General features: G+C 37.2%; 1 protein-coding gene across 3 annotated transcripts in view; it reads right to left on the minus strand.

The window, feature by feature from the left end:
- NBDY (negative regulator of P-body association) overlaps positions 1–21,462 on the minus strand; it is a 278,753-nt gene that overhangs the window by 248,178 nt on the left and 9,113 nt on the right. The window contains exon 3 of one of the 3 annotated variants that reach the window (XM_027608155.2): positions 20,524–20,572. The exons of the other annotated variants lie outside the window; for them this stretch is intronic. The gene's annotated coding sequence lies outside the window, so the exon portion shown is untranslated. Of the gene's footprint in view, positions 1–20,523; positions 20,573–21,462 lie in introns of those variants that run through there. 3 annotated transcript variants of the gene reach the window in all.

Consider the following 21,462-nt stretch of genomic DNA (forward strand, 5'->3'; position numbering starts at 1 on the left):
AGGGGCAGAAAGCATAGAGACAGCAATCTAAAGAGCACTGGGGCACACAGTGGGAACATTATTTCTTCTTCTTGGAGCATGTCTGTGAGAGGCAGTGTTCACAAGGACACCTCTTCAGGAACATAGGAGCTGACAAGCACCATTTCCCAACCCCACCCCTCAGCATAAACACAAAGCCACTTGAGGAAAGCAGAGCAGTGCCCAAACTGGCTGCACAGCTTGCATACACCAGGCTCCACCACCCTCCACTCTGGTGGGACTGCCCTTCTCAGTCAAACTTGCCTCAGTCCCAGCATGGTGGGCCCATTACCTCAGAAGACCAGCATAACCCCCGCCCACACCATGTCTCCCAAACACAGAGTTCTGCAGGGCCTCAGCTACGGTGGAGGTGATGTCAGAACTTATCTAACAAGCAGAACACAGCACACCTAGTTAAAACACACTACATTCAGGCCAGAGTCCAAACACTGCCCACAGCAGACACAGAGAGCCTCTGCTGACTGCCCTGAAGGATAAAGCAGCCAAAACACAAGAGCAGTGCACACGCAGCATACACCAGAGACACTCCCTGAAGCACCAGGCCTTGGGCACTACATGACCTCTTACTCATAAGGCCCTACTTTCAGAAGCAGGAGACATATCTGGCTTAACATAGCTCAGAGAAAAATACAGAGATTTCAACAAAATGCAAAGAAGGAAGAATTTATCCAAAATGAAAAGAACAAGGCCACAGCCAGAGATATAAGCAAAACAGATGAAAGTAACATACCTGATGGAGAATATTTTTCCTTCAAGTTTTTATTTAAATTCCAGTTAGTTAATATACAGTGTAATATTAGTTTTATGTATAGAATTTAGTGGCTCATCACTTACATAAAACAACCAGTGCTAATCACAAGAGTCCTCCTTAATAATCATCGCCTATTTAACACATCCCCCACCAACATCCTTTCTAGTAATCCTTAGTTTGTTTTCTATAGTTAAGCATCTGTTTCATAGTTTGCCTCTCTTTTACCCAACTATATTCAACTCTTTTGTTTCTGAAATTCCACATATTAGTGAAGTCATGGTGTTTATCTTTCTCTGACTTATTTCACTTAGCATAATACTCTCTAGATCCATCCACGATGTTGGAAGTAGCAAGGATTCATTCTTTTTTAAGGCTGAGTAATATTCCAATGTATATACTATACACATACGTGTGTATATAGACACATATACATGTACACACACATATATGTATATCACATCATCTTTATCAATTCATCAGTCAATGTGCATTCGGGCTCTTTACATAATTTGGCTGTTGTTGATAATGCTGATATAAACAACTGATGGAGAATTTAAAATAACAATCATAAAGATACTCAGTGGGCTTGAGAAAAGAATAGAAGGCATCAGTTAGACCCATAACACAGAGAGAAAATAGATAAAAGAATCAATTAGAGATGAAGAGTTCAATAAACAAGATTTGTAACAGGCTTCATGCAATGTACACCAGGCTGGAAAAAGCAAATGAATGAATTCGTGACCTAGAAGACAAAAAAAGGAAAGTAATGATGCTGAAGAGAAAAGAGAGAAGAATTATGCAACATGAGAACAGACACAGGGAACTCACTGACCATCAAACGTAATAACAATTGTATAATAAGGGTCCCAGGAGAAGAGAAAGAAAAAGGGGCAGAGAATTTATTTGAAGAAATAAATTTGCAGAGTTTGTGACACACAGAAGTGGAGATTCTTTTACCTGTAGGGTTTACTGAAGAGGGAGGACTGTGAAAATTTCCCTGATCTGGAGAGGGAAACAAACATTTAGATCTGGGAGGCACAGACAACTCCTATCAAAATCAACAAAAGCAGGCCAACACCAAGACATACTGCAATTAAATTTGAAAATTTAGTGATAAAGAACAAATCTTAAAAGCAGCAAGGCATAGAAGCCCTTAACTTACAAGGGAAAACCCATAAGGTTAGCTGGAGATTTCCCAAAGAAACTTTCCAAGTAAGAGTGAAGTAGAATATATTCAAAGTGCTGAATGGGAAAGATCTGCAGCCAAGGATACTCTATCCAGCAAGGCTGTCATTCAGAACAGAAGGAGAGATAAACAGTTTCCCAGACAAAATCTAAATCTAAATGAAATCGTGACCATTAAACCAGTCCTGCAAGAAATATTAAAGGGGACACTTTGAGTGCAAAGGTGACAATCTGTCACCAAAGTGACAAAGACAAGATCAGAGAAAATCTCTAGAAGTGAGAAATCAAGTAATAAAATGGCAATAAATATACATCCATCAATAATTACATTGAATGAGGAGGGAGGCAAGTTGGCAGAGGAGTAAAGGACCTGGTTTCATCTAGTCCCTCGAATTTAGCTGGATAACTATCAAACCATTCTGAACACCCATGAATTCAGCCTGAGACATAAGAAAATTTATCTGGAACTCTACAAGCAGAAAAACGACGGCTTTTTGCAAGGTAGGTGGTATGGAGTCGTGAATCTGCAGGGAAATATCAGAAGATAAACGGAGGGGGGAAGGAGGCTCTATAAGCTGGTTACCAAAAAGTGATGTAACACCAGAGTGCAAAATCAGAACCCTTAGAAATCTGCTCCAGTGAGAAACAGCCCTTTCTGAAAGGGGCTCAGGGGATGAAAAGGGCCAGAAATCTAGGTGGGACATTGTGGTGTCAGGATCCCAAGAGACACAGAAAGAATGGGGGTGCCTGAACCAATACAGTGTCCCAAGCAGTGGAGAGGGGAAACTGATTATGGTGAGACTAGGAGGGGCTCTCAGCTCAGGTTGCCATAAACACAAGTGTAGGGAGACCGCTGTTTGCCTGAGAACCCGGACAAGGACCTGGAAGGTGCGGGCTATTTACCATCCCCTGGGAGGGACAAAATGGCTGCACCCACGACCAGGCAACAGATCTCAGAGCAGTGGTGGCCCCGGAAAGGACTGTAGGGCAGCACCCAGCCTTGACGTGGGAGCAGCAGACCACGATGAGTGCATGAGCCCACAACCACTTAAAGTCACAAAGACACAAAGCACAGTGATGCTCGTGGGTCCCAGGGACACCCCCAGGAGGATTTCAGTGGGTGCAAACTGCAAGAGTCTGCAGAGTTTGTGACACACAGAAGTGGAGATTCTTTTAGCTGTAGGGTTTATTGAAGAGGGGGGACTGCAATCTTCTGGCTCTGGGCTGGGGGTCCGGGCCTGGCCATTTTTGCTTTGACCCTCTAAAGAGGCGTGGAAAGCCTCCAGGGAAAAAAAGCCTTACAAACGACCAGCTTACATTGACAGCATCCCTCTGACAAGGGGTGGGACAACTCCACCCAGGCAAAGATATCTGAGAACCAGCACAGCAGGCCCCACCCCCAGAAGACTGACTAGAAGAACAGGTGAATGATAAGCTTATGGATGTCACAATACTGTAAAACTCCAGCACCACGGGAAAATAACGTATTGAACTCTAGGTGTTTCCTCATGATTTGTTTATCCTTAGGCTAAAATTTTCCATTTCTTTCCTTCCTTCCTTCCTTCCTTCCTTCCTTCCTTCCTTCCTTCCTCCCTCCCTCCTTCCTTCTTTCTCTCTCTCTCTTTCTTTCATTTTTTAACCTTTTCCTGGATTCAACTACATTCTTAAATTTACCAACTTATGTTTGTTTTTGGTATCCACAACACAGAGGGTTTATTCTTTGAGGTGGAGAAATGATAAGTGCCTTCTGTTTTTTCTTCTTCGTTTTCTTTCTTTTTTTTTTTAAATTATGTTCAGTTAGCCAACAGATAGTACATCATTAGTTTTTGATACAGTGTTCAATGATTCATAGGTTGCCTATAACACCCAGTGCTCATCACAACACGAGCCCTCCTCAATAGTCATCACCCAGTTACCCCATCACCCTGCCCCCTCCCTTCTGTGGCCCTCACTTTGGTTCCCAGAGTCCAGAGTCTCTCATGGTTTGTCAACCTCTCTGATATCTTCTCATTCAGTTTTTCCTCCCTTCCCCTGTGGTCCTCCCTGCTATTCCTCATGTTCCACATATGAGTGAAACCAAATGATAATGGTCTTTCTCTGCTTGACTTATTTCATTTAGCATAATGCCCTCCAGTTCCATTCATGTCGATACAAATGGTGGGTATTCATCCTTTCTAATGGCTGAGTAATATTCCACATTAACTACATATTCTTACTCCATTCATCTGTTGAAGGGCATCTAGGCTCCTTCCACAGTTTGGCTATCGTGGACATTGCTGCTATGAACACTGGGGTGAAAGTGCCCCTTCTTTTCACTACATCTGTATCTTTGGATTAAAGACTTAGTAGTGCAAATACTGGGTCATAGGGTAGCTCTATTTTTAACATCTTGAGGAACCTCCATATTGCTTTCAAAGTGGCTGTACCAGCATACATTCCCACCAACAGTGCAAGAGAGTTCCCCTTTCTTCATAACCTCATCAACATTTGTTGTTATCTGTCTTGTTCATTTTAGCCATTCTAACTGGTGCACAGTGGTATCTCACTGTGGTTTTGATTTGTATTTCCTTGATGACTAGTGATGTTGAACATTTTTTCATGTGCCTGTTAGTCATTTCTATGTCTTCTTGAAGAAGTGTCTCTTCATATCTTTTGCCCATTTCTTGACTGGATTATTTGTTTTTTTGGGGTGTTGAGTTTGAGAAAATTATAGATTTTAAATACCAGCCCTTTATCTGGAATGTCATATGCAAATATCTTCTCCCAATCCGTGGGTTGTCACTTAGTTTTGTTGATTGTTTCCATTGTTGTGCAGAAGCTTTTTATCTTGATGAAGTCCCAAAACTTCATATTTGCTTTGGTTTCCCTTGCCTAGAGACATGTCTTGAAAGGAGCTCCTTGGTCAATGTCAAAGAGCTTACTGGCTATGTTCTCCTCTAGGATTCTGATGGATTCCTGTCTTACATCGAGGTGTTTCATCCATTTTGAGTTTATCTTTGTGATTGGTGTAAGAAAATGCTCCAGTTTCATTTTTCTGCATGTGGCTGTCCAGTATTCCCAGCACCATTTATCGAAGAGACTGTCTTTTATCCACTGGATGTTCATTCCTGATTTGTCAAAGATTAGTTGACCATAGAGTTGAGGGTCAATATCTGGGGTCTCTATTCTGTTCCAATGATATATGAGTCTGTTATTTTTTTGCCAAACCATGCTGTGTTAATGATCACAGCTTTGTAATATAGCTTGAAGTCGGCATCATAATGCCCTCAGGTTTGGTTTTCTTTCTCAACATGCTCCTGGTGATTCGGGATCTTTTCTGGTTCCATACAAATTTTAGGATTCTTTGTTCCAGCTCTTTGAAAAATGTCGATGGTATTTTGATAAGGATTGCACTGAATGTGTCCATTGCTCTGAGTAACAGACATTTTAACAATGTTTATTCGTCCTATCCATAAACATGGAATATTTTTCCATCTCTTTTTGTCTTCCTCAATTTCTTTCATATGCATTCTGCAGTTTCTAGAGTATAGGTCCTTGAACTCTTTGGTTAGGTTTATTCCTAGGTATCTCATGGTTTTCAGTGCTAATGTAAATGGAATTGATTCCTTAATTTCTCTTTCCTCAATTACATTATTAGTGTATAGAAATGCCACTGATTTCTGTGCATTGATCTTGTATCCTGCCACATTGCTGAATTGCTGTATGAGTTCTAGTAATTTGGGGGTGGAGTCTTTTGAGTTTTCCACATAAAATACCATGTCATCTGTGAAAAGAGTCTGACTTCTTTAACAATCTGAATGCCTTTGATTTATTTTTGTTGTCTGATTGCTGAGGCTAGGACTTCTAGTCCTATGTTAAACAATAATGGTGAGAGTGGGCATCCCTGTCATGTTCCTGACCTTAAGGGAAAAGCTCTCAGTTTTGCCCCATTGAGAATGAATTCGCTGTGGGCTTTTCATAGATGGCTTTTATGATATTGAGGTGTGTTCCCTCTATCCCTACACTCAAGAATTTTAATAAGGAAAGGATGATGTATTTTGTCAAATGCTTTTTCTGCATCAATTGAGAGGATCACATAGTTCTTGTCTTTTCTTTCATTAATGTGTTCTATCACGTTGATGGATTTGTGAATGTTGAACCATCACCCTTGCATCCCAGAAATAAATCCCACCTGGTTGTGGTGAATAATCCTTTCAATGCACTGTTGGATCCTCTTGGCTAGGATCCTGTTGAGTATTTTGGCATCAAAGTTCTCAGGGAGATTGGTCCATAATTCTCCTTTTCGATGGGGTTTTTGTCTGGTTTTGATATCAGGGTAATGCTGACCTCATATAAGGAGTTTGGAACTTTTCCTTCCATTTCTCTTTTTTGAAACAGCTGCAGTAGAATAGGTATAAATTCTTCTTTAAATGTTTGGTAGAATTCCCCTGGGAAGCCATCTGGTCCCGCACTCTTGTGTTTTCGGAGGTTTCTGATTACTGCTTCAATTTCCTTCCTGGTTATGAGTCTGATCAGATTGTCTATTTCTTCCTGTTTCAGTCTTGGTGGTTTATAAGTTTCCAGGAATGTGTTCATTTCTTCTAGATAGCTTAATTTCACTCAGGTCATGATCTCAGTATCCTGGGATCAAGTCTCATATTGGGCTCACTCCTAAGGGGAAAGTATATAGCAATACAAGCCTTCTTCAAGAACCAAGAAAACTCTCAAATAAACACCCTAAGCCCACAACTAAAGAAGCTGGAGCCAGAACACCAAAAGTAGCCTACCAAAGGAGGGAAATAATAAGATCAGAGTAGAAATAAATGATATACAAACTAAAAAAAAATTAGAACAGGTCAATGGAATCAGCAGGTGGTTTTCTGAAAAATTAATGAAATTGATAATCGCCTAGCCAGACTACTTAAAAGAAAAGAGAAAGGACCCAAATAAATAAAATCACAAGAGAAGAGAAATAACAATCAACATCAGAGAAATAAAATTATAAGAGAATATTATGAAAAACAATATGCCTACACATCGGACAACCTGGAAGACATGAATTAATTCCTAGAAAGATATAAACTACCAAAACTGAAATAGGAAGAAACAGAAAACTTAAACAGCGTGATAACCAGCAAGGAAATTGAATTGGTAATCAACAACCTCATGAGACACAAAAGTCCAGGGCCAGATGGCTTCACAAGTGAATTCTAGCAAACATTTATATATATACCTATGCTTCTCAAATTATTCCAATAAAATAGAAAAGGAAGGAAAACCTCCCAATTCATTCTGTGAAGCCAGCAATACCCACATATCAAGACCAGATAAAGACTCCACTAAAAAACAGAACTAAGGGCCAATATTCCTAATGAACAGATATGCAAAAATTCTCAATAAAATAGTAGCAAACGGAATCTAACAATTCATTATAAAAATTAATCACCATGATCAAGGGGGACTTATTCCTGGGTTGTAAGGGTGGTTCAATATTCATAAATCAATCAACGTGTTACAACACATTAATAAAAGAAACAAGAACCATATGATCTTCTCAACAGATGCAGAAAAATCATTTGATAAACTACAGAATCTATTTATGATTAAAAACCATCAACAAAGTAGGGGTAGAGGGAACATACCTCAACATCATAAAGACCATATATGAAACACCCACAGCTAGTATCATCCTCAGTGGGGAAAAACTGAGTGCGTTTTCTCTATGGTCAGGAAGAAGACAGGGATGCTTACTCTCACCATTACTGTCTAACATAGTATTGGAAGTCTTAGCCTTGGCAATCAGAGAAGAAAAAGAAATAAAAGGCATTCAAATTGGCAAGGAAGAAGTGAAACTTTCACTATTTACAGATGTCATGATACTCTATGTAGAAAACCTGACAGACTTACCAAAAAAACTTCTTGAACTGATACATGAATTCAGTAAAAATGGAGGATACAAAATCAACCTACAAAAATTTCTTGAATCAATAATAAAGCAACAGAAAGGAAAGCCAAAGGCTCAATCCCATTTACAGCTACAGCAAAAAACAAGAAACCTAGCACTAAATCTAACCAAAGAGGTAAAAGACCCATCCTCTGAAAAGTATATAACACTGATGATAGAAATTGAAGATAACACAAAGAAAAGGAAAGACATTCTATGCCCATGGATCTGAAGAACAAATATTGTTAAAATATCTATATTACCCGAAGCAATGTACATATTTAATTTGATCCCTATCCAAATAGCAAAAGGATTTTTCAGAGCTAGAACAAACAATCCTAATATTTGTATGAACCACAAAAGACCCCAAATAGCCAATGCAACCTTGAAAAAGAAAATGAAAGCTGTAAGCATCACAATTCTGGACTTCAAGGTATATTACAATTGCTCTAGTGATCAAAACAGTATGGTAGTGGCAAAAAATTGACACATAAGTCAATGGAACAGAATAGAATACCCAGAAATAAACCCACAATTATATGGTCAATTAATCTTCATCAAAGCAAAAAAGAATAACCAGTGGGAAAAAGACAGTCTCTTCAACAAACGGTGTTGAGAAAACTGGACAGCAACATGCAAAAGAATGTAACTGGACTACTTTCTTACACCAAATACAGACACAAATTCAAAATGGATTAAAGACCTAAATGTGAGACATAAAACTATAAATATGCTAGAGGAGATCCCAGCATTCATCTCTTTGACATTGAATATATTCCATACATTCTTTCTGTATATGCCTTCTGAGGCAAGGGAAACAAAAGCCAAGATAAACTATTGGGACTTCATCAAAATAAAAAGCTTCTGCACAGTGAAGGAAACAATCACAAAAATAAAGTGACATATTATAATATCAGTATCCAAAAAATCCAAATAAAACATGGGCAGAAGAAATAAAAAGACATTTTTCCAAAGAAGATATGTTGATAGTCAAGAGAGAAATGGAAAGATGCTCAACATCCCTCATCATCAGGGAAATGCAAATCAAAACCACAATGATATATTACACCTGTCAGAATGGCTAAAACAAAAACACAAGAAAAACTGCTGGCAAGTATGTGCAGAAAATAAGAACACTAATTCCACTGTGGAAACAGTACAGAGGTTTCTCCAAAAATTAAAAATAGCATTATCATATGATCCAGTAATTTCTCCATTGGGTATTTACTGATAGAAAATGAAAACACTATTTTGACAAAGATATATGCACCCCTATGTTTACTGCACCATACCCAAGTGTGTATCAACTGATGAATGGATAAAGAACATGTGGTTTATTTTTTTATTTTTTTAATTTAAATTCAATTAGCCCACACATAGTATATCATTAGTTTCAGATGTAGTGTTCAATGATTCATCAGTTGCATATAACACCCATCATCACATCAGGTGTCCTCCTTAATGCCCATCACGCCGTTACCCCATTGCCCCACCCACCTCCCCCTTCCACAACCCTCAGTTTGTTTCCCAGAGCCAAGAGTCTCTCATGGTTTGTTGCCCTCTCTTATTTAAGAAGATGTGGTTTATATACACATTGTATTACTTAGCCACAAAGGTGAATGAAATCTTGCCATTTGCAACAACACAGATGGAGCTGAAGAGTGTAATGCTAAGCAAAATAAGTCAATCAGAGAAAGATAAGTAACATATGATTTCACTAATATGTTTAAGAAACAAACAAGGAAAAAGAGACAAACCAAAAACCACATTAACTATATCTATTAACAAACATGGTTATTTATATATATATAAACTATATATATTAACAAACATGGTCGAGAGAGGGTAGGTGGATAGGGAATGGGTCAAACAGGTGAAGGGGATTAAGAGGACACTCATCCTGATGATCACCGAATAATGTATGGAATTGTTTAATCACTATATTGTACACCTGTAACTATGATAACACTGTATGTTAATTATACTGGAATTTAAAAAAATAATAAAATAAGGAATATGAATTGGCTTCACAAAATAAAGTATTTGAAATAATTATAAAATAAGAAAGTAGTATAGGAAGGAGCTTATGTAATGGTACGGAAAAAAACTGGCTAACCTTACATAAAAATGTGCCTAAGGACACTGTGCATGTGAAGCTGCTGAAAAACTCTTCTGAGAGAAATAGACCAATAGGCAGACTAATAAATACTCTAAGGCAAGAAAATATGATGGTAGAATAGATGCGACAACTCCATATAAAGATAAGCACTTCTATAAACAGGTAAAGTACACAAAAAATATGCAGCCTGTTAGGTAAACCTAATTCCATCATAATGACGTGTCCATAAAAACATGACTGTAATTCTTGGGCCCCTGGGTGGCTCAGGTGGTTTAGCATCCGACTCTTGATTTCAGCTCAGGTCACGAACTCATGGTCATGAGATCAAGCTACATGTCAGACTCATGATCAGTGCAGAGTCTGCTTAAGATTCTCTCTCTCTCCCTCTCCCTCTGCCCCTCCTCCCATTCACATGATCTAAATAAATAAATAAATGAAATCTTAAAAAAAAAAACTTTAGTACCTGCCTAGCTATCTATGACATCACCGAAGGGCAAAGCCTTACATTCTTCAATCTCCTGAACAAAATTCTGTAACAAAAGATTAAAAGTTAAAGTTATAGAACAAAATGACACCATGTGCCTCCTGACACAATACACTGAGAACCAAACATCATTTCAGTGATATTCCTTGACAAAACACATAAACTGAATGTAATCATGAAGAAACATCACAAAAACTGAAATTCAAGGACATTCTATAAAATGACTGTTATCATCTTCAAAACTATTTTTTCTATACAAAGAAAGTCTAAGAAACTACTGCAAATTGAAGCAAACTAAACAAACATGATAGCTCAACACAACATGATTATGGATTGGATCCTGGACCAAATTCTTTTCTTTTTTTTAATAAATGGCACTTAATGGTGTAATTGGTGAAAAATGAATATGGTTTTAGGAACATACTGAATCACACAGGATTCATGAGGCAACTTATTGTCCAATGGTTTAAAAAATATATGTATACATATATACATATATAGTATGTACATATAAATATCCAAGTATAAATATAAAAAATAAAAATACAAGCCATGGTATTTCCTGATATTTATCCAAAGGAGTTGAAAACATGTCCACACAAAAATTTGCATACAGATGTGTATAGAGCTTCACTCATAATTGCCAAATCTTAGATGCAACGAAGTGTCCTTCAGTAGGTGAATGGATAAATAAACTGCTACATTCAAACAATGGAATGTTATTCTGAAATGAAATGAGTTATCAAACCATGAAAAGACATGGAGAAACCTTAAATGCATATTACTAATGGACATAAGCCAATCTGAAAGGCCATATACTGTATGATTCCAATTATTCATGTTCTGGAAAAGGTAAAACTATGGACACAGTAAAATGATCAGTGATTGCCACAAGCATGGAGGAAGGGGTGAATAGGAAGAACACAGAAGCCTTTTGAGGCAGTGGAAATACTCTATATGACACTATAATGAGATTACATGTCATTATTCATTTTTCCAAGCCCACAGAATGTTTAACACCAAGAGTGAAATAATGTAACTGCGGGCTTTGGGTGATTATTGTATGTCAGTATAGGTTAATTAATTGTGACAAATGTACCACTCTGGTAGGGAATGTTCATTAACAAGGAAGGCTATGCATGTGTAGGCGTAAGGGATATATGAGAAATCTCAATGTGTTCTTCTCAAATTTGCTGTGAATGTAAAACTGCTCTTAAAAAAATCTTTAAAAAGGGTCAAACTTAGCATCATGAATAATGAATGGGATAAACCAGTCTTTTGTGCTTCCCGATGTGATGCAAGGACACAGCATCACCTATGTAGTCTTTTTGCTAAAAATGCTTAAATTAGTCATGGAGAAACAGACAAGCTCAAATTGTGGCACATATGCAGGACAACTGCCTGGACTCATGAGAACAGCCAATATTTTGAAAAAATTTTAAGAAAGGATGAGGTGATGCTATTCTAGATTTAAAAAGTTTAAAGGGGCATTACAACTAAATACAGTGCATGATCCTTGACTGGATCCTGTACCAAAACAAATAAAAAGCTTTGAAAGATACTGTCAAGACAATTTTGAAACTTTGGGACAGTATGTTAGTTAACAGAATTGTATCAGTGTTAAATTTCTCTGAATGTAATGGAAGTAATGCCCTTGCTCTTGAGAAATAATGAAGTGTTCAAGGCTGAAGTGTCATAATATCTGCAAGTTACTTCCAAATGGTTCAGCAATACATACATATTATTATAATTATAGATATAATAACATATATAATATTAATACATAACATAGAAACATGTATACATTTATAAAGAAAAAATTATATGTAGCAAAATAAAAAATGGATGGATCTACATGAAAGATGTCTTTTGACTTTTCTGAAGAGTTGAAATTTTATAAAATAAAAAAAACCTGAAGAAAAATAATGTTTTCATATATAAAGCTTATCCTTACTGCTAATTATAAATTCTGCTGGTAAATTCACAAATAAATCAATGTATTCACTGTATTTTTTTTTTTGCAGAACATATTCTGAAAAATAAAAGTAAGAAAAAAAAGAGAGTAATTAAAAGAACTGAAAAAGAAATACCATCCAAAGAAAAGTATATTAAACAAAATAGACTAAATGCAAAAAGTAAAATGGGTCACTCAAATGATAATAGATGCATGTTTAGACTTGTATGGACATAATAACAAAGTGTCAAATATACAAAGCAAAAATTACAGAACTACAATAATTTGACAAATCCACCATCACAGAGGGGGATTTTAAATTTACCTCTTTTAGCAACTGATAGATCTATCAAATAAAATTAATAGGGATATAGAAGACAGATAAACAATACAATGAATTTAATGGACACTTATAGAACTCCACATTCAACAGGTAGAATATACAAAGTCTTTTCAGTCACATATGAAACACTTATAAATTGATCATGTTTTCTAGAACATAAGGCAAATCTCAAATATTAAATAAACAGTATCATATAAACCATGTTACCTGTACTAAGTAAAATTAAACGAGAAGAATAACAAAATGTGAAACTAAAAAATATCCACGTACCCATGTCTTGGTTTCTAAATACTGCACCCCACTTAAAGGAATCACAGCTCCACATAGAAATAGTCAATAAGGCAGGGAATAAAAGACAAGCTTGAAAGTAAGGAACTAAGAAAATGTTGATGTCAAAGTATCAGAGTGATGGGAGCAGATCAAATGGACAGAGAAGCCAGCTTGAATGGATTGCCACTGGTTAAATCTGAGTTAATTTGAGCATTAAAATAAATAATGATAGCAATAAGGTATTCATGAAATAAAGTAAAAATGAATGGGTCCAAAATAATGTAAATAAGTAAACAGACAGAAGTAGAAGTAGAATACAAATTTATACCTGTAGCAAAAAAGATGGAATTTCAAAATTACCATATTGCAGCCATCATACTAATAACTGTTTCAGTCAAGACTTACCAATGGATATTAAAACCAGTGGATTTTGGAGGGAGGAGTTAAGATGGTGGAGCAGTAGGGGGACTCTAAGGTTGTGTCCTCCCTCAAATACAGCTAGATACTTATCAAATCATTACAAACACCCACAACATCAATCTGATAAAACAAAAACTGCAAGTCTACAAGTAGAAAAGCGACCACACTTGAAAGATGAAGAGTTGTGGAGAGTTGACTTGGGGGAGATACAGCTATGGATACCGTGGCAGGGAGGGAGCCCTGCTTACAGAGGCCACTGCAAAGTACTGCAAGCAGCAGAGTGCAAAATCTGAACCTTTAGAAGTCTGCTACCATGGGGGAATGGCCCTGGCTTAAAGGTGCTCAGATGGGAAAGTAGGTCAGAACCCCAGGATTGACAGTGTGGTCTAAGGATCCCCTGGGTCATAAGTAGACCAGATGGCGCCAACATGCTGCACTGTTCCAAGACATAGGACAGGGGAATCCTGTTTAGCCAGTCTTTGTACAGGCTTTCTGCTCTGTTTTGCTATAAACTACGAACCACAGAGTGGTCGTGAGACTATGTTCCTAGATTGGCCGGCAAACAGCAAAAGTGCAACAAGACCCTCCGCCAGAGCAACAAGACAGGTCCACAACACAGGAGTCCCTAAAATTTGCAGTTTTGAAATTCAGTCGTGTACCTGACATGAAAAAAACTTGGACACAGGTGGGGTGAACACAGGGTTCTGACGGAAACTGGAGACATCAGAAGAGTGGTTGATTGCTCTTCTTTGAAGGCTCACTGAAGAGTGGGGGGCTAGCTCCAAGGCTAGAAACCAGGGTGCCACCATTTTCATCCTGCCCATCAGTGCTGTAAGCCTTCATGAAGAAAAGCAACACCACACAGTGGAGGCTGGAATCGCCTGCACCAAGCCCCAACCCCCAGCACCCTCGAAGCAAGTCCACCTGAATATCAGCACAACAGGCACCTCCCCCAAAAGATGAACACAAACACCTCCCTCTCACCAAATCTACTGATCACTGGGTACTGCAAGGTTTAGCTCTAAGGGAAATAGGATCTTGCTTCCTTTTTAGTTTTATTCTTTATTATTTCTTCATTTATTTTCTTATTTTTTTCAATACCTTCTCTAACTCATTATTATTTTTTTAATTTTTATTTGTATCTTATATAAATGTTTCCTTATTTTTTGTTTACTTTCATTTTATTTCATTATTTTCGGGGGGGGGGTCTAGATTCTTTTAACAATGAGACCAACACACCCAGGATCTAGTCTTTACGTTTTTTGTTTTTTGCTTTGTTTTTCTTTCTTCTTTACTTTTCTCAACAAAATGATGAGACAGAGAAATTCACCAAAGAAAGAAAAGGAAGTACAACTCACGGCCAGGGATTTAATCAATAGAGATATAAGTAAGACGTCTGAACTAGAATTTTAAAACAGCGATTATAAGGATACTAACTGGGCTTGAAAAAAAGGATAGAAGACAATAAAGAATCCCTTACAGCAGAGATGAAAGAACTATAATCTAGTCACCCCCAAAATTAAAATGCCTTAATGGAGATTGAAACCAGAATGGATGCCATAAAAGCAAGGATGGATGAAGTGGAGGAAGGAGTCAGTGATACAGAAGATAAAATTATGGAAAATAATGAAGCTGAAAAGAAGAGGAAAAGAAAATTAATGGACCATGAAGGTAGGCTGACGATGGTAGACTTAGGTAACTCAGTGACTTATTAAAAGGTAGTAACATTCGTATCATAGGAGGCCCAGAAGATGAAGAAAGAGAAAAACAGGCAGAAAGATTATTCGACCAAATTGTAGCTGAAAACCTAATCTGGGAAAGGATGCAGACATCAAAATCCAAAAAGGACAGAGAATTCCCATTAAATTAAAAAAATGCTCAACATTACCAAGGCATATAATACTCATATTCACAAAATACATAGACAATGAAAGAATCCTGAAAACAGCAAGGGAAAAGAAAGTCCTTAACCTACAAGGAGAAACAGATCAGGTTCACAACAGATCTGTCCAGAGAAACCTGGAAGGCCAGAAGGCAGTGGCAGGAAACATTCAATGTGCTAAATGTCAAAAATATGCAGCCAGGAATTCTTTACCCAGCAAGGCTATCAATCAGAATAGGAGAGAGAGTTTCCCAGACAGACAAAAACTAAAGGAGTTAGTGACCACTAAGCCAGCAGTGCAAGAAATTTTAAGGGACTGTCAGTGTAGAAAAAAAGACCAAAAGCAACAAAGACTAGAAAGGACCAGAGAACATCATCAGAAATACCAACAATACAGATAACACAATAGCACTAAATTCGTATCTTTCAATAATCACTGAATGTAAATGGACTAAATGTTCCAATCAAAAGATACAGGGTAACAGAATGGATTAAAAAAAAGACCCATCTATATGCTACTTACAAGAGACTCATTTTAAACACATACTGGGTCACAAATCAGGTCTCAACAAGAACAAAAAGTTCAATATCATATCATACATATTTTCAGGCAACAACTTTATTTTTCTTAAAGACTTTATTTATCTGACAGAGAAAGAAACAGAGAGAGAGAGAACACAAGCAGGGGGAGTGGGAGAGGGAGAAGCATGTCTCCTGCTGATCAGGGAGCCCGATGAGGGGCTCAATCCCAGGACTCTGGGATCATGACCTGAGCTGAAGGCAGACACTTAACAACTGAGCCACCCAGGCCTCCCCCGGCGACAACTTTATAAAAGCTGAAGTCAACCACAAGAAAAACTATAAAAAGACCATCGATACATAGAGGTTAAAGAACATCTTACTTAAGAATGAATGAGTCAACCAGGAAATTAAAGAAGTACATGGAAGCAAATGAAAATGAAAACATAACAGTCCAAAACCTTGGGATGTACCAAAGGCAGTCCTAAGAGGAAAGTATACTGCAATACAGGCCTATCTCAAGAAGCAAATACACTACCTAAACTTACATCTAAAGGAGCTAGAAAAAGACCAGCAAATAAAGCCTAAAGCCAGGAGAATAAGGGAAATAACAATGATTAGAGCAGAAATAAATCATACAGAAACAAATAAACAAGAAAGAACCCAAGTAGAACAGAGGAAAGAAAGTAAGAGATGGTTCTTTGAAAAAAAAAAATAAAATTGATAAGTGCCTAGCCAGACTTATCAAAAAGGAAAGATAAAGGACCCAAATAGGAAAAAAATCATGAAAGAAAGATAGTATCCAACACCACAAAAATACAAATAATCATAGATTATATTATGAAAAATTGTATGCCAACAAAATGGGCAATCTGGAAGAAATGGACAAATTGCTAGAAACATAAAAACTACTGAAACTGAAACAGAAGAAACAGAAAATTTGAAAAGACCCATAACCAGGAAAGAAATTGAAAGAATACTGAAAACTTTGAAAGTATTTAAAAATCTCCCAACAAACAAGACCAGAGAGAGATGGCTTCCCAGAGGAATTCCACCAGACATTTAAGGAAGAGATAGTATCTATAATTCTCAAATTGTTCCAAAAAATAGAAATGAAAGGAAAACTTCCACATTCCTTCTACAGGCTAGCATTACCTTGATTCCAAAACCAGAAAAAGACTCCAGTAAAAAGGAGAATTACAGGCCAATATCCCTGGTGAATATGGATGCAAAAATTCTCAAGAAGGTACTAGCAAATCAAATCCAACAGTACATTAAAAGGACTATTTACCACGATCAACTGGAATTTATTCCTGGGTTGCAGGGGTGGTTCAATATCCAAAAAATCAATCAATGTGATACAACACATTAATAAACGAAAGGATAAGAACCAGATAATCCTGTCAATAGAGGCAGAAAAAGCATGACAAAATACAGCTGCAATTCTTAATAAAAACACTCAACAAAGTAGGGATAGAAGAAACATACCTCAACATCATAAAGGCCATATACAAAAGGCCCACAGTTAACATCATCCTCAAAGGGGAAAAACTGAGAGCGTTTCCTCTATGGTCAGGAACAAGATACAGATTTCCACTCTCACCGTATTTAACATAGTACTGGAAAACATAGCTTCAGCAGTCAGACAAGAAAAAGAAATAAAAAGGCATCCAAATCGGTAAGGAAGAAGTCAAACTTTCAGTATTTGCAGACAACATGATACTCTATGTGAAAGACTCCACCAAAAAACTGCTAGAACTAATATATGAATTCAGCAAAATCATAGGATATGAAATCAACATACAGAAATCTGTTGCATTTCTATACAGCAATAATGAAGAAAGAGAAAAAGAAATCAAGGAATCGATCACATTACAATTGCACCAAAAACCATATGATACGTAGGATGAAACTTAACCAAAGAGTTCAAGGATTTATACTCTGAGAACTACAGAACACTTATGAAAAAAATTGGAGAGTACACAAAGAAATGGAAAAGCATTTCACATTCAGGGACTAGAAGAACATTGTTAAAGTGTCTATACTAGGGCGCCTGGGTGGCTCAGTCGGTTAAGCGTCTGCCTTTGGCTGTGATCATGATCCTAGGGTCCTGGGATCAAGCCCTGCTTCAGGCTCCCTGCTCCGCGAGGTGTCTGCTTCTCCCTTCTCCCTCTGCCCCTCCCCCTGCTTGTGCTCTCTCTCTCTCTCTCTCTCTCTCTCTGATAAATAAATAAATAAATAAAGTCTATAGTACCCACAGCAATGTACACATTCAATGCAATCCTTATCAAAATACCCTCAACATTTTTCACAGAGCTGGAACAAACAATCATAAAATTTGTATGGAACCACAAAAGTCCCAGGATAGCCAAAGGAATGTTGAAAAAGAAAGCCAAAATGAGAGGCATCACAATTCTAGACTTCAAGCTGTATTACACAGCTGTAGCCATCAAGACAGTGTGGTACTGGCACAAAAACAGACACATAGATCAATTGAACAGAATAGAAAACCCAGAAATGGACCCTCAACTCTATGGTCAACTAATCTTCGACAAAGCAGGAAAGAACATCCAATTGAAAAAAGACAGTCTCTTCAAAAAATGGTGTTAAGAAAATTGGACAGCCACATGCAGAAGAATGAAACTGGCCCACTGTCTTATACAATACATAAAAATAAATCAAAATGGATGAAAGACCTAAATGTGAGATAGGAACCTATCAAAATCTTAGAGAACACAGGCAGCACCCTCTGACCCTAGGCATAGAAAATTCTTACTAGACACATCACCAGAAGCAAGGGAAATAAAAGTAAAAATGAACTAATGGGACTTCAAGATAAAAAGCTTCTCCACAGCAAAGGAAAAAATCAAGAGAACTAAATGGCAGCCTACAGAATGGGAGAATATATTTGCAAATGACAGACAATAAAGGGTTAGTATTCAAAATCTATAAAAAACTTATCAAACTCAATACCCACAAAACAATTGATCCAGTTAAGAAATGGGCAAAAGACATAGACACTTTTCCAATGAAGACATCCAGATGGCCAACAGACACATTAAAAATGCTCAGCATCACTCATCATCAGGGAAACACAAATCAAAATCACTATGATATCACCTCTCACCTGTCAGAATGGCTAAAATTAACAACACAAAAAAACAACAGGTGTTGGTAAGGCTGTGAAGAAAGAGGAACACTCCTGTACTACTGGTGGGAATACAAAGTTGTGCAGTCACTCAGGAGAACAGTACGGAGGTTCCTCAAAAGTTTGAAAATAGAACTCCCCTATGATCCAGCAATTGCACTACTAGGTATTTAACCAAAGGATAGAAAAATACAGATTCAAAGGGACACATGCTCTCTGATGTTGATAGCAGCATTATCAACAATAGCCAACCTATGGAATGAGTCCAAATGTCCATTGACTGATGAATGGATAATGAAGATGTGGTGTGTGTGTGTGTGTGTACATATATACACACATACATACACACAATGGAATAGTATTTACCCATCAAAAAGAATGAAATCTTGCCATTTCCAATGACGTGAATGGAGGTAGAGTATATTATGCTAAATGAAATAAGTCAGTCAGAGAAAGACCAATAACATATGATTTCACTCAGATGTGGAATTTAAGAAACAAAACAGTTGAACATATGGGAGGGGCAATAAAAAATAAAAAGAAAGAGGGAAACAAATTAAAGATAGAGAACAAACTGAAGGCTGATGGAGGAGGTAGTGGGGTATGGGCACTTGTTATATGAGCACTGGGTACTGTATGTAAGTAATGAGTCACTATATTGTATTCCTGAAACCAATACTGTACTATATGTTGACTAACTAGAATTTAAATAAAAATTTGAAAAGAAACAAAATTAACTATTATTATATGATTCAGCAAGTCCCCTTTAGGTATATATATGAAAGAAATAAAATCACTATTCTTGAAGAGACATCTGCACCCCCAGTTCACTGCATCATTATTTACAATAAGCAAGACATGGAAACAACCTAGGTCTCCACTGACAGATGAAAAGATAAAGAAAACACAATGTAAATATAAAATGATATATTACTCATCCATAAGAAATCCTGCCATTTCCAACCCAAAGGATAAAACTTGAGGGCATTATACTAAGTGAATTATGTTAGATAGAGAAAAACACTACATAATCTTACTTATACATGGAATCTTACTAAAAAGAAAACAAACTCATAAATACAGAGAGTACATTGGTAGTTTCCAGAGATTGGAGGGTGGGAGAAATTGGTGAAAGTGGTCAAAGGGTATAAACTTTCAGTTGTAACATGAATAAGTTCTGGATATCTAATACATATATAGCATGATATACATTATACTATAGATAATGATATAGTTATAGTACTCATTTGTTACAATTATAGTTATAGTATAGTTAACATTGTAGTTTAATGACTATAATTAACAATACTATATTGTATGCTTGAAAGTTGCTGAAAGTAGATATTAACAGTTCTCACCACACAGTGGTCACCTGGTTGGCTCAGTCAGTTAAGCGTCCAACTCTTGAGTTCGGCTGAGGTCATGATCTCAGGGTCAGGAGATTGAGCCCTGCACTGGGCTCTGTGCTGAGCATGGAGCCTGCTTAAAATTCTCTCCCTTTCTCTCTGCCCCTCCCGCTCGCGTGCTCTCTTTCTCTAAAAAAATAATTAAAAAAAAAAAGTTCTCACCACAGAGAAAAAAAAAGGGTAACTGTGTGAAATGACTGTGAAAACTTGTTGTGGTAATTATTTTGTAATATATAGATAGAGCAAATCACCTTACTGTATACCTTAAACTTGCAACAATGTTATATGCCAAATATATTTCAATAAAGCTAGACAAAAAAGAACTATTAATATAGCTTGCATTGTCCATTTGAAATATATGTTCTTCCAAACACATCCCTTTTTCATTGATTATAATTGGATAATCTTGAAAATAAAGGTTTATGAAACAAAAACTGGAACAATGTCAAATTTCTATTTTGACACATGTAGTGAGATTATTTAAGAGAAAGTCATCCTTCTGAGGAAATATGCACTGAAGTATTTCCCAGTAAACGAGCATGATATCTGCTAGGAACTCTTAAATAGCTCAGAGAGAGAGAGGAAGAGGGGGAAGGGCAGAGGAAGAGGGGAAGGTAGAGGAGAGGAGATGGGTGGGGGAGGAGGAAAGGAAAAAAGAGCAGGGAGAGGGAGAAGGGGGATGAGAAGGAGAAAAAGAAACAGAGAATAAAAAAAGCAAACATAGATAAATGTTAACTGGTGGATCTGGGTAGAGTATATGGGAGTTCTTTGTAATGTTCTATTTTTTTCTAACAATTTTTTTGAATTGTAGAATTAGATCAAAATAAAAAGTTTAGAGGAGGATGAGTTAAGATGGTGGAGTAGTTGGGGGACCCTATGCTTGCCTTGTCCCTTGAACACAAATAAATATAAAATCATTCTGAACACCCAAGAAATTGCTCTGAGGACTGAGAACAAACTGCACATGTAGAGGGAGAAAAGCAGCCACATCATGGAAGGTAGGAGCTGCAGACAGTTGA

Source organism: Zalophus californianus, chromosome X, assembly GCF_009762305.2.
Source record: "Zalophus californianus isolate mZalCal1 chromosome X, mZalCal1.pri.v2, whole genome shotgun sequence".
Lineage (NCBI taxonomy): Eukaryota > Metazoa > Chordata > Mammalia > Carnivora > Otariidae > Zalophus > Zalophus californianus.